Below are 13,089 nucleotides of genomic sequence, written 5' to 3' on the forward strand. Positions count from 1 at the left end.
CTGAATTTATCATAAGCAAATACAACTGCTAAAAGTTCCTTTTCGGTGGTAGCATAGTTTCTTTGAGCATTGTCTAGAGTCTTACTAGCATAATGGATAACATTCAATTTCTTATCAACTCTTTGCCCTAGAACAGCACCTATAGCATAATCACTAGCATCACACATAATTTCAAAGGGTAAATTCCAATCAGGTGGCTGAACAACAGGTGCAGAGACTAATGCTTTCTTAAGTATCTCAAATGCTTCTACACAATCATCATCAAAGACAAATGGTACATCTTTTGGTAATAAATTAGTCAGAGGCCGAGAGATTTTTGAGAAGTCCTTAATGAACCTCCTATAAAATCCGGCATGACCAAGGAAACTTCTTATACCTTTAATGTCCTTGGGACATGGCATTTTTTCAATAGCATCAACCTTGGCTTTATCAACTTCAATACCTCTTTCAGAAACTTTGTTCCCCAAGACAATACCTTCATTAACCATAAAGTGGCACTTTCCCAATTCAAGACAAGATTAGTTTCTTCACATCTCTGCAAAACTCGAGCAAGATTGCTCAAGCAATCATCAAAAGAGGAACCATAGACGGAAAAGTCGTCCATGAAGACCTCACAAATCTTTTTACAAAAGTCAGAGAATATAGCCATCATGCATCTTTGAAAGGTAGCAGGTGCATTACATAAACCAAAAGGCATACGTCTATAAGCAAAAGTACCAAAATGGCATGTAAAAGTAGTCTTTGATTGATCTTTAGCCGACGCAGGTATTTGAGAGAAACCAGAATAACCATCTAGAAAGCAATAATGTGTATGTTTGCATAATGTTTCTAGCATTTGATCAATAAAAGGTAAGGGGTAATGATCTTTCTTAGTAGCCTTATTTAACTTATGGAAATCAATTACCATCCTATAACCTGTGATAATTCTTTGCGGGATCAATTCATCTTTATCATTAGGGACAACAGTAATACCTCCCTTCTTAGGGACAGAATGGACATGACTTACCCACTGACTATCAGCAACGGGATAAATTATACCTGCCTCCAGAAGCTTGAGTATTTATTTTCTTACCACTTCTTTCATTTTAGGATTCAAACGTCGTTGAGGATCACAAACTGGTTTGGCATCCGCTTCCAAATTTATTTTATGTTGACATAGAGTGGGACTAATGCCCTTAAGATCATCAAGTGTATATCCAATAGCGGCACGGTGCTTCTTCAGAGTTTTCAATAATCTTTCTTCTTCATGCTCTGAAAGGTTAGCACTAATAATAACAGGATATATTTTCTTTTCATCAAGATAAGCATATTTGAGATTATCAGGCAACGGTTTAAGCTCAAACACGGGATCACCCTTGGGTGGAGGAGGATCCCCTAGGATTTCAATAGGCAAATTGTGTTGCAGAATAGGTTCATGTTTAAAGAATACTTCATCTATTTCCCTTCTTTCATTCATGAACATATCATTTTCATGGTCTAGCAAATAGTGTTCTAAATGATCACTAGGAGGTACGGCAATAGAAGCAAGACCAATAATTTCATCCTTACTAGGCAATTCTTCCTCATGATGTTGTTTACTAAATTTAGAGAAATTAAACTCATGAACCATATCATCCAAGCCAATACTAGCAACATTCTTTTTGCAGTCTATCTTAGCATTAACAGTATTCAAGAAGGGTCTACCAAATATAATGGGACAAAAGCTATGTTGTGGAGAACCAAGAACAAGAAAATCAGCGGGATATTTGGTTTTCCCACACAAGACTTCAACATCTCTAACAATTCCCACTGGAGAAATAGTATCTCTATTGGCAAGTTTAATTGCAACATCAATACCTTCTAACTCAGCACGTGCAATATCATGCATAATTTCTTTGTATAAGTCAATGGGTATAACACTAGCACTAGCACCCATATCACACAAGCCATGATAACAATGATCTCCTATTTTAACAGAAATAAAAGGCATGCCTACCATAGGTCTATGTTTATCTTTATCACAAGGTTTAGCAATTCTAGCAGTTTCACGCTGGAATTGAATAACATGCCCATCGATATTATCAGACAAGAGATCTTTAACAATAGCAATATTAGGTTCTACTTTGACTTGCTCAGGAGGAGTATAAGTTCTAATATTGCTTTTACGAACAACAGTTGAAGCTTTAGCATGATCCTTCATTCTAACAGGGAAAGGTGGTTTCTCAACATAAGAAGTGGGAACAATAGGATCATTATAAGTGACAATCTTTTCTTCAACTTTAATAGGTGCAACTACTTTTACTTCTATGGGAGGATGATATTTAAACCACTTCTCCTTGGGGAGATCAACATAAGTAGCAAAAGATTCACAGAAAGAAGCTACTATTTCAGAGTCAAGTCCATATTTAGTGCTAAACTTACGGAAAATATTGGTATCCATAAAAGATTTAACACAATCAAACTTAGGTGTCATACCTGACTCCTTACCTTCATCGAGGTCCCAATCTTCAGAGTTGCGTTTAATTCTATCCAATAAATTCCATCTGAATTCAATAGTCTTCATCATAAAAGAGCCAACACAAGAAGTATCAAGCATGGTGCGATTGTTATCATAAAGCCGAGCATAAAAACTTTGCATAATCACTTCTCTTGCGAGCTCATGATTGGGGCATGAATATAACATTGATTTAAGCCTCCCCCAAGCTTGAGCGATGCTTTATCCTTCGCGTGGCCAAAAGTTATATATATAATTGCGATCACGATGAACAAGATGCATAGGGTAATACTTTTGATGAAATTCCAATTTCAATCTTTTATAGTTCCATGATCTCATATCATCACATAGCCTGTACCATATCAATGCGTCTCCCTTCAAAGATAAAGGGAAGACCTTCTTCTTAACAACATCATCGGGTATACCTGCAAGCTTAAATAGTCCACAAACATCATCCACATAGCATAGATGTTCATCAGGATGCTTTGTTCCATCTCCTGTAAAAGTATTAGCTAGCAGTTTTTCCATCAAACTCGAAGGAATCTCAAAAGGAGTTTCATTTTCAATAGGTTCAGTAGGTTGAGTAGGTTGAGGAGCAACTCTTTGCTCTACTGGATGGGGTGAAGATACCACGAACAAGCCCCTCAGACAATTGCTTTCCAAAGCAACAAGTGAAAGAAAATTTCAGCACACTAAATAAATTTTTCCTTACCAAATTCCACCTACCAAAGGCGCTTCACTCCCCGGCAACGGCGCTAGAAAAGAGTCTTGATGACCCACAAGTATAGGGTATCTATTTTAGTCCTTTCGATAAGTAAGAGTGTCGAACCCAACGAGGAGCAGAAGGAAATGATAAGCGGTTTTCAGCAAGGTATTCTCTGCAAGTACTGAAATAAGTGGTAACAGATAGTTTTGTGATAAGATGAATTGTAATGAGCAACAAGTAACAAAAGTAAATAAAGTGCAGCAAGGTGGACCAATCCTTTTTGTAGCGAAGGACAAGCCTGGACAAACTCTTATAATGTGAAAAGCGCTCCCGAGGACACATGGGAATATCGTCAAGCTAGTTTTCATCACGCTCATATGATTCGCGTTCGGTACTTTGATAATTTGATATGTGGGTGGACCGGTGCTTGGGTACTGCCCTTACTTGGACAAGCATCCCACTTATGATTAGCCTCTATTGCAAGCATCCGCAACTACAACAAAAGTATTAAGGTAAACCTAACCATAGCATGAAACATACGGATCCAAATCAGCCCCTTACGAAGCAACACATAAACTAGGGTTTAAGCTTCTGTCACTCTAGCAACCCATCATCTACTTATTACTTCCCAATGCCTTCCTCTAGGACCAAATAATGGTGAAGTGTTATGTAGTCGACGTTCACATAACACCACTAGAGGCTAGACAACATACATCTCATCAAAATATCGAACGAATACCAAATTCACATGACTACTAATAGCAAGACTTCTCACTTGTCCTCAGGAACAAACGTAATTACTCACAAAGCATATTCATGTTAATAATCAGAGGGGTAATAAAGTGCATAAAGGATCTGAACATATGATCTTCCACCAAATAAACCAACTAGCATCAACTACAAGGAGTAATCAACACTACTAGCAAACTACTAGCACCAATCCCGGCTTGGAGACAAGAATTGGATACAAGAGATGAACTAGGGTTTGGAGATGAGATGGTGCTGGTGAAGATGTTGATGGAGATTGCTCTCTCCCGATGAGAGGAGCGTTGGTAATGACAATGGTGATGATTTCCCCCTCCCGGAGGGAATTGTCCCTCGCAGAACAGCTCTGCAGAGCCCTAGATTGGTTCCGCCAAGGTTCCACCTCGTGGCGGCGGAGTCTCGTCCCGAAAGGTTGCTTCTTATTTTTTTTCTCATCGAAAGACTTCATATAGGAGAAGATGGGCGTCGGAGAGCCACCAGGGGGCCCACGAGGTAGGGGGGCGCGCCCAGGGGGCGCGCCCAGGGGGGTGCCCCCACCCTCGTGAGCAGGGTGGGCCCCCTGGCCTTCATCTTTGGCGATGATTTTTATTTATTTATTTTAAGGTATTCTGTGGAGTTTCAGGACTTTTGGAGTTGCGTAGAATAGGCCTCCAATATTTGCTCCTTTTCCAGCTCAGAATTCCAGCTGCCGGCATTCTCCCTCTTCATGTAAACCTTGTAAAATAAGAGAGAATAGCCATAAGTATTGTGACATAACGTGAAATAACAGCCCATAATGCAATAAATATTATCATAAAAACATGATGCAAAATGGACGTATCAGTGGGTCCCAGCAGTCAGGGAGGCGAATCGTTTTTCTTTTCCAGACGCACTTCCTTGTGTGCGAAGATGTAGCTTGTGGGTCCCAGCAGTCAGGGGGGAATGTTTTTTTGCAAAATACGGTGGCCCGTCCGATGGGTCCCCGCTGTCAGGTGGAGGAATAATTATTTTCCGCGTAATAAGGAGGCACTTCCTTGCTGCGGCCGTGGACCCAGATGTCAGCCTCTCCATGTACAGTCCACGTCTGATGGAAGTCGTTCCTTGACCACGTTGACCATGCCGCACTGAGAGCACCAGGGCGGTGGACGACGGCGAAGCCTAGGAAGGGGACAACGGGGAGCCGGGGAAGACGCGGCAGTGGAAGCCCGCGTAGAGAGGAGTACGAGGGTTCACTGGTCCGGCTGTGGTGTGAGGTTGTCGTCGCCGCAGGGCCTGGCCAGTGGTGGGAATAGTAGGGGGCGGTGAGGCCTCCGTGGTAGCACATCCAGCCATGGGAGGCAGGAGCATGTGGCACGACAGGCGCTGCTTTGGGCGGCTGGAGCAAGAAGACCAGAGGTTGAAGAAGCACTACGGCCGTTGGATGGACATCGTACGGTCGCTGGAGCTAGAATCGTTTATATTGACTAAGTTGACAAAGCCCTCCATCCCCGTCAACTTAGTAGGCCCACAAGTCAGCCTCCCACCAAGGCGGGTCCCAACTAGCAGGGGGTATTCATTTTTTGTGCGTAATAAGGAGGCACTTCCGGTGGGTCTGAGTTGACAGCAGGGGGAACGTTTTTTTCACGAAATACGGTGGCCCGTCGGGTGGGTCCCAGCAATCAGGGGCAAATGTTTTTTCATGAAATACAGGTGGCCCGTCCGGTGGGTCCCTGCTGTCAGGTGGACGAATAATTATTTCCGCATAATAAGGAGGCACTTCCTTGCGGCTGCCGTGGACCCAGCTGTCAGCCTCTCCACGTACAGTATTCTTTCGATGGAATTCGGTCGTTGACCACATTGACCACGCCGCGCCGAGAGCACCACGATGGTGGACGACGGCGAGGCCTAGGAAGGGGATGACGCGGGGCCGGGGAAGACGCGGCAGTGGATGCCCACGCGGAGAGGAGTACGAGGGTTCACTGGTTCGGTTGCGCTGCCGTCGCCGTAGAATAACAGGGGGTGTGGGTGAGTGAAGTGGAGGTATGGCCTGGCCAGCGGTAGGAGTAGTATGGGACGGTGAGGCCTCCGCGGCAACACAGCCGGCCACGGGAGGCAGGAGCAGGTGACACGACCGGCGCTGCTTTGGGCGGCTGGAGCAAGAAGACCAGCGGTTGAAGAAGCACTACGGCCGTTGGATGGACATCATACGGTTAGTCGAGCTAGAATCGTGCATATTGACTAAGTTGACAAAGCCCTTCGTCCCCATCAACTTAGTAGGCCCACTATACTGGGTCCCAGCTAGCAGGGGGGGTATTCATTTTTTTGTGCGTAATAAGGAGGCACTTCCTTGCGTGCGAAGATATAGCTGGTGGGTCCGAGCTGTCAGCGGCGGTAAATATTTTTGCAAAATACAGTGGCCCTTTCGGTGGGTCCTAGATGTCAGGTGGAGGAAACACTATTTTGCACGTAATAAGGAGGCATTTCCTTGCGTGCGGCCGTGGACCCGGTTGTCAGATGCATGTCGGTCATTGACCACGTTGACCACGCCACGCCGAGAGCACCAGGGCGATGGACGACGGCGAGGCCTAGGAAGGAAACGACGCGGGGGCAGGGAAGACTCGGTAGTTGTTTCCCACGCGGAGGGGAGTACGACTGTACGAGGGTTTACTGGTTCGTCTGCCGTTGCCGGAGAATAACAGCATGTGTGGGACTGTGCGTGAGTAGAGGGATGGCTAGGCCAGCGATGGGAGTACGATGGGGCAGTGAGGCCTGCGCGGCAGCACAGCCGGCCGCGGGGAGGAGGGAGCAAGCAGTCCCGCCGGCGCTTGTTTGAGCGGCTGGAGCAGGAAGAGCAGAGATTGAAGAAGCATGATGGCCGTTGGATGGACATCCAACAATATACATGCCATCTATGGAAAGCCTCAAATCTGTGGAAAATAGCTTACAGCCCATCTACCACCATTTCAAATAATTTACAGCCCATTTGCTAATTCTTACGGGTTTTTTTGGAGCCCATATTCTTTTTGTTAGCATTACAGCCCATATTGTGGCCACGGTTAAAAAATTATACAAAATTTTGCATATGTCGGTGCGGTATGAACTGTTTTTAATCCCGAAATTTCGAATCACATTCGGACTGATTTTAAAAATAAATGCATCTCAATATAAAATTCAATAAATTATCCACGCATAAAAATCAATGCAATTTAAAATCTCGAAATGAAAAAAAGATATTTGAAACTAATTTCCGGTTTGATGTGTTTTAAAAATGTACAGCCCATTTCTCATTACTGATAGGCCATTTTCTCGGCCAGCCGAATGAAGCTCTCCTCGTCTTGAAAGATTTGCAGCCCAACAGGCCTGATAAAGCAACTTACTTGACAAATCACAAAAAAACTTGGCTAGCCATTTTCAGAAAGAAAAAAAACTACTAGGCTGGTATGTGGTAAACATAAAAGAAAAGGCTGTCTAGACAGGCCAGAGGTCCCGCATAGCCCAGTTGACACCCTGCTTCCGTCTCAAAAACAAATTAGATAAATGCCACTCCAATTATTTGCGATTCATAAAAATGCCACTGCAATTTCCAAACTTTGAAAAATGCCACTGCAATTTTTGCTAACTTTGAAAAACGCCACTGCAGTTTGCACACTTTGAAAAACGCCACTCCAGACTTCGAAAAATGCCACTAGAAATGGCATGAAATGGCATTTTTCAAAGTTTGGAAATTGCAGTGGCATTTCTCGGATACACCATATTTGGAGTGGCATTTATCAAATTAACCCAAAACAAAAATAACTGGGCGAGCTGCTGGGTCCCTGGTGTCAGCCGCTCATTGTGCAATTCTCTCGTTTATTGACTATGTTGACAATGGCATGGGACCCAGATGTCAGAAATCCACTAGGAGGAGCCATTTTTTTATTGGCTTGAGGAGGCACTTGCTTGCGTACTGCCAGGACCTTGGCGGGTCCCTGCTATCATCCTCTCCACGTACAATCATCTCCTGATTGTGTATGCCTCAACTTGCTAGGCCCATAAGTCAACCTCTAAACCCGTGAAGGACAAATACAACCCATTTGAAAAAATAACAGCCCATTCCACACGTTCAAACGGAAAGTTCAACATTCAGAGCAGAGTAACAGGTCTGATCCACATATAGAGTACTGAACTTCCACGTTGACAACCATCATAGCCAAGTTAACTATCTACTCCCACTAATACTTGAGTAGCGTACAAGTACTAACTTACTCTTAGCTAACTAGACGATGCCGGCCGCCATCTGTGGTACACGCTAAACGCCAGCACCGGCATCCTGCGCCTCGCCTCGGACTTGTAAGAGGTGTGATAGGGCGCATTGCTCGCGCGCGTTGGCCCTTTCCATGCCGGCATGGTCCACTGAAGCTTCGGCTTCCAAGCAGGAAACCGACTTGACGAGCTGGTAGTAAAAATCGGCGTCGCGAACGCGTGCGTGCCCGACAGCCTCCGGGGCTATTTGTCGGGCGCCGCCCTCCATGTAGTCGGCCCAGTTGCGGGCGCTCTGCTCGCGACTCAGAGCGTCGGTGCGCTGATGCTCCATGTCCCGCTGGCGGCGCAAATCGGTGATACGCTGCTCCTCCGCCAGGCGGTCGCGCTCCAACAACTCCTGCTCCTCCGCCATGCGGTCGCGCTCCAACAACTCCTCGATATCCGCATTTCCATCTAAAGACAGATAGAATGCCTCCTCCCTCCGTCTGCCTTCCGGTGAAAAACCGAACACTAGTTCCGGCGGTGACCGCCTCCGGGGTCGCCTACCGCGGATGGGCGGGGGCATTGCGGACGTGGCGAGCGACATCGGGCCAGTGGGGGCTTATGAGGATATGGCTAGTTGGGTCACGGTGGCACCGGAGAAGGCCGGGAAATAGTACTTATAGGGGGAAGGTAGCCCGACGGTCATCGAAATTCAATGCATAATGGCTTAGCGTGCCAGCTTGCCGTGGAAAACTAGAGAAACTGAAATTATGACTGTGTTGTCCCGTCCCGTCTGGGTCGCACGCCGGCATGGCGGTCAAACGAGTGCACTCGAATCATCTCCCTCCTTGTCAATAATGATTCCACAGATTTAAAAAGCCCGCAACAATTAAAGCATATCTTTTTTCGCATCAGTTAGCTACCTTAATTACGGCCGGCTGCATGCAGGCACTCAGAATCGCTCGCAGGCAGTACGCGAAGCAGCATGCAATGAGTCACAGCCGAGGGCACGCATGCAGCCACTTAAATCGCTAGAATTAATTAGGCTTAAACTTCTGCATGCCGTTAATTATTGCCATGCCTTGGTCTTGCTGCTTTGCTCACGGGACTAATAAACCCGGACGGAGGGAGTACCTTGGTTGGTGAGAGGTTTGAATTAAACCCTGCAAACCGGAAAGGAGGTACTAGTACGTGTGTGATCCGCTATTTATTCGTGTAGGATCGAGTAGGTCGTTTCTTGAATTGAGCCCTGCAAACCAGAAAGGAGGTAGTACGTGCATGATCCACTATTTATCCCTGTAGGATCGATAGTGTGGCTTGTCAGTTTCTTCAGAGGTAGGCATTTTTATCCGTGTAGGATCGATAGTGTAGCTTGTCAGTTTCTTCAGAGGTAGGCATTTTTATTCAAAAAACTGCCACTTCGCATCTTGCATCGCAAATAAAACTGCCAGGAGTGCATTTGTAGGCTAGCTAGTGATCGATCAGTAACTTGTAAACACTGAGCGAACAGAAATAAGTAACTGTTAATGCATCTCAATGATTCATAGATCATATACAAATATGTAGCTCCAAAAGCAAAGATCAGCCACTTTGGATCTTGCGTCGCAACTAAAACTAACTAGTACGATTCCCATACATAAGATCAACATGTTAATGCATCTCAATGATTCGCAGATCATATACAAATATGTAGCTCCAAAAGCAAAGATCTAGAAAAAACATTTGTTCTTCCTACTAACATGGATGCTTCTCTTGGCCAACATTCAATACAGACTGGAAGACAAATTTGTTTGTGAAGTCTACAATTCCTCTTGCAAACGTAAGTGGTTTCACCAACGGTTGGAACCATGAGAATGAACCACACATGATGGAGGAACATCCAGTACAATATGATTTGGTCTTCTCTCGATCACACTGCGAGACTATTTTCGGAATACAAACTTTAACTTAGCCAAAATGATGCCCATTGTATAATCAGACCAAAGCAATGAAGCACCTAGTGTTGCCCAGTAAATAATACAGTACTACTTTTCTGCAGTCCATGAAGTGACTATCCAATCTTTGTGTCTATTTTCAAATGGCACTACATGTAGTGACTATACTATTTTCTTGTGCAATTCAACCAAAATTGAGGACACTTTGTTTGTTTGCCAAATAGCAACGGGCAAACATCTCTGTCTGCACAAATATCAAGCAGCTAGTAAACATATACCACACCATGTATTTTCGGTTTAAACATGTCTCTTCCGCTTAGCATCTGTCATGTTCAGCACTGGACAATCTGATACGGTTATGTTTTGCCTTGGACAATTTCATCCTGAATTGATTTGTTGGTTCAGAGTAGAAATATAGTGCCCATTCTTCATCAGACCAAGGATATCCATGTTCGCAGTGATGGAAGAGGTGAAATCGATACAACCGAAATTGAGCATCCAATCATTGAATCCTGTCCTGCACCTCCAATGTAGGTCCACCCTGCCAATAACTTCACATGCAAACCACTAGTATTACTATCTAATGACAGTACAAAAAGAGTAGCAAGATAGTAGCAAACCATGTACCTTCGTAATGAACAGCTCATAGTGCCACCAATTGGATATAAAGGTTTGGAAAAAAACATGCTCCTAATGTTGAACCAGTTGGACTTTTTGTGCGGTTCCACTAAAATCGAGCGTCCCTGTTTGCATAGATATTGAAAGTGTGATTACTATAAAAGTGGCACTAGTTGAAGCATAGACTCACAAATATAAGCATTCCAATTTCTTAATGGGAAAAGGTAGCAAGACTGTTTCTAACCACCCGTTTGAAGGAATAAATAAAGCAACAACGGCTGATGTCAAGAAGGCATACATAGTTTTTTCTGAAAAACTGAGTCATTCCTGACCTTTCCTCTTCTTTTAAGCAAAATTTGTGCAGTTCTACTAAAATAAAAGGCCATCACCGCCTTGACAATTCAGTTACACTGTACAAAAGGAAATGACTTAACATGACATCATGATGTCAGGTATGTAGTCGACAGGCATTAGAGACAAACATACAGACCTCCTCCGATAACATAATGAACATTAATTTTAACAAAGGTGTGACTAGCTTTACCGGGATAATTTGAGTGAACTCTACACCCTCTGTTCCTTAATATAAGAAGTTTTCGCGGTTCAACTTAAAGTACCTAAACGTCTAGTATTTAGAAAAACAGGTAGTAGTTTTCTTGAGCACATATCTAGGAAAGCTTGCCACACTTTATTTATGTCCATACGCTAATGCAACACCACTCGAATACTACAAATATACACTAATCCAGTGGCTAGTGCAACAGTAGAGTAGCTAGTTATTACAGGGTACAGTACAATGGTTTTACTGAACAGATTTCAATAAACTCTAGCACTGGAAGGTTTCTATAAGAATTAACAATACAAAACCTAAAGGTAACAAGTTTCATCATTGGTATACTAGTTGTGCATGAGCATTAAACCAAATACAAAAGTCTGAAGGTAACTAGCATTATTAACTAATGACAGTATAAAAAAATTGCAAACCATGTACCTCCAAGGTAAATATCATTTCAAACTCGGGGGGACCTTAAAAATTGCTATCCCAATCTTGATAATCGATCAAACATAAAAACTTGATCGAACGAATCAAGAGAACAGCCGGAGGAGGAAGTGCCCACTCTTGACCTTTCCTCTTCTCTTCATAATTGTTTGTGCAGTTTAACCAAAATAAAATGACATTAGCGCCTTGGCATTTTGGTGACACTGTACAAAAAAATTAACTTATCTAATGAAAGTGAGGTATGTAATCTATAAGCATTAACAGTGCAAAGATCTGAAGGTAGTAACAAGTTTCATTGTTGGTATACTGGCTGTGCAACAGCATTAGAATGCCTTAGCTAAAAAATCTTTAATACATCCACAATCAACAGCTAACCCTGAAATAATCCAGTGACATTAAATGGCATTGCTTAAATTTATCGGTGGCATTAGACTGAGAGTGGCATTAGTTAAATGTGGCTTCACTTTAGCAGTAGCATTGCTTGACTTGACTGCTGGCGTTATACTAACAGCAAAAAAGTGGCAATAAGAGCATGAGAGGCCCATTCGGACAATGGGCACACCAGTACGATATACCTCCACGGACGCAGAGTGGTGAGGGAGGTATGGTTGCCCAGAGCAACAAATATCCAGGCAGCATATGTGGATTATGTCCCATTTTTGTTCTCTTTAGCCACCTTTTTCCTATGTGAGGACAACAAACCGATCGACCTGGTCATTCTCTATTGCGTTGTCATGCCTTTCTACCCTTCTTCAACCAAGAGACACGAGACTCGTTCCTTAGCTACTGATTTTCCCCTTTTCAACCTAGATGCGGGTTCGATGCCTACTGTCTTGGACAGTACAATCTCCCTTCCTTTCCTTATTCAACCCAGACATGGATTAGTCTGCATGAAGTAGGGTTTCCTTTAATAGTGCAAATTATGGTTTTCGTCTGTGTGGCCAGTAGAGCAGAGGATAGCAAATTGGGAAGATGGTGGAGTGGAAAAAGATCCACATGCAATGACGTGGTAGATGGGGCAATAGAACAAGGGTATGGTTCGAAAAGAGGTAGCATACCTGAGGGTCGGCGGGAAGTGGCTTCGCTCGTGGTCTTCATCCTCCGCACACACTACGACAACGAGCTTGGGGATGGAGGCCATCCCGTGCAGGCGCTAGGTCTGAGAGGACGGCCTTGTCGTTAGTGCATGACCTCGCTCGCCAATGACGAGTGCGTCAATGCTACACGTCCTTTTCTTCCCCGACGGATCTGTGACCACCGGTGAGGAGGGAGAGAGGGGCCGTCTTTTTTAGATCTGGAGAGAGGGTGGTAGTGGGAGAAGCAAGTGGGCAGCCCTTGGCAAGAAAGCGCTGAAGCTCCAGCCTATATATCTTTTTTATACTACTAGTACTGGAGGTGGGGTAGTGGTAGA

Source organism: Triticum dicoccoides, chromosome 1B (assembly GCF_002162155.2).
Source record: "Triticum dicoccoides isolate Atlit2015 ecotype Zavitan chromosome 1B, WEW_v2.0, whole genome shotgun sequence".
Taxonomy (NCBI): Eukaryota; Viridiplantae; Streptophyta; class Magnoliopsida; order Poales; family Poaceae; genus Triticum; species Triticum dicoccoides.